Consider the following 1,873-nt stretch of genomic DNA (forward strand, 5'->3'; position numbering starts at 1 on the left):
CCTACACGATGGCTCTTGTGGACGTTTTGAGAATGTGAGGACAAGGGTTACGCCCTAAGGGTGGAGAAGCACGGAGGTCAGAGGAGACTGCCTCCCAGCTCCCATACCAGCCCTGGACTATGTCCAACGGGAAAAATAAATAACCCCTAAGTTGTTTAAGCCAGTGAGTTTGGAGTTTCTGTTACTAGCAGCCAATTGCAATTCCTAACTGATAGACCCAGGGACAGTCTAGTGGGGCCCAGTGTGGAATATACTCAAGACTTGAGACCTTTCCTAAGAAATGAAAGTGACAGTTTACAGCACAGAATGTGGGCCTTTACACTGCTCTGGTGTGTGGATTTATGGGATCATTTTTGGGTCGTAATGGATAATGGCATTGAATCAATAAAAGTATGAGTTTAAGAAACACTGCTCTGGGCTTCCCTGGTGGCGCAGTGGTTGAGAGTCCGCCTGCCGATGCAGGGGACACGGGTTCGTGCCCCGGTCCGGGAAGATCCCACATGCCGCGGAGCGGCTGGGCCTATGAGCCATGGCCGCTGAGCCTGCGCGTCCGGAGCCTGTGCTCCGCAATGGGAGAGGCCACCACAGTGAGGGGCCCGTGTACCGCAAAAAAAAAAGAAACAGTGTTCTTTTTTTCATATCCTGGGTTTAAAATAGAACAATCCTTGCTGAAAACTGGGCACACATTTTTTTTTCAGGAGGTGAGTTTTAGGTTTTAGGGTCATACCTTTGATTCTGGGTAATCCTATCGAAAATGGCCTTTGTAAATAGATATTAAGCTTCACTTAAACTGAGTTTAAATGTTTTGCTTCTTTGCCTTCATTTTGGTTGACAGCACACCTCATCCCCATTCCTGGAAAGAATGTTGCCAATTTCCTGTTTAACAAATGATGGTGAAGAGGGGCAGTGGGTGAGGCGTCAGACGTCCTACCTATGAAAATAGGGCACATGCTTTGCTAAAAAAGGATAAAGATGAAAGGTCTCTAAGTGGCTGTGTCTCCATCCGTTGTTTAGGGCAGGCGACGCTGACTCACTGTCCTGATGGCCAGGGGAAATCCTGTATTTCCCTCTCTGGGGCTTTCAGTTTAATCTTGCTTGAGAGAGGCAGGCATTTTATTGTTCTTCTGGAGCCTTGGTGTCACTCTTCCAGACTCGCTTGTGCCAAGTATCAGGTGGCCTCTGTAAATCATGTCGTTGGAAATTGGAAATAACTTTTTCTTCTTCTATTGTTTCGGACACTGGGCAGCATTGTGTTCCTAGGCACACGTACATCTGTCTACTGACCTGGGACATTTCAGCTAGGTCTTCGTGGGAACCTCCTCCCATGTTCACCTGTCATTCTCAAGTAGATCTGACCCTAGTCTTTTCATCATTTTAAGAAAACTTTATGTCTATTGTCAATTATTTATTTCATCATATAAAGGAAGTACTCTATAAATTGTCAGTCTTTTGCAATATCATGCACACAACGCTATTCTCATTAATTTATTGGAAAGAAACCAAAAAAGTTTCAGACATGATGTGTACCTTAAATGGCTGAAAAGACTAAGACAACCAACTTGAGAATCATATGGCCTGGCACTTACCTAATTTCTCAGTCATACAACTGCAACTGAAAACCGTGAAGGATTCCGTGTGAAGCTGCATGGATCATAGTCAGGGAAGAATTCACCAAGAAGGTGATGAGTGATTTGAGGGGTTAAAGTTTATGTAGGTTCTAAAGTAGGAGGGAAAACAAAAAACAATTCCAGCAAGAAACAGGGTATGCAAAAGCTTGGAATCAAAAGTGAATACATGCTGGCAGAAAACAGTAAATAAAAACCCTGCCAAAAAAGGAGGATTTGCAAAAGAAAACTAGTAACGTTTTAAATCC

Source organism: Lipotes vexillifer, unplaced genomic scaffold (assembly GCF_000442215.2).
Source record: "Lipotes vexillifer unplaced genomic scaffold, Lipotes_vexillifer_v1.1 scaffold414, whole genome shotgun sequence".
NCBI lineage: Eukaryota > Metazoa > Chordata > Mammalia > Artiodactyla > Lipotidae > Lipotes > Lipotes vexillifer.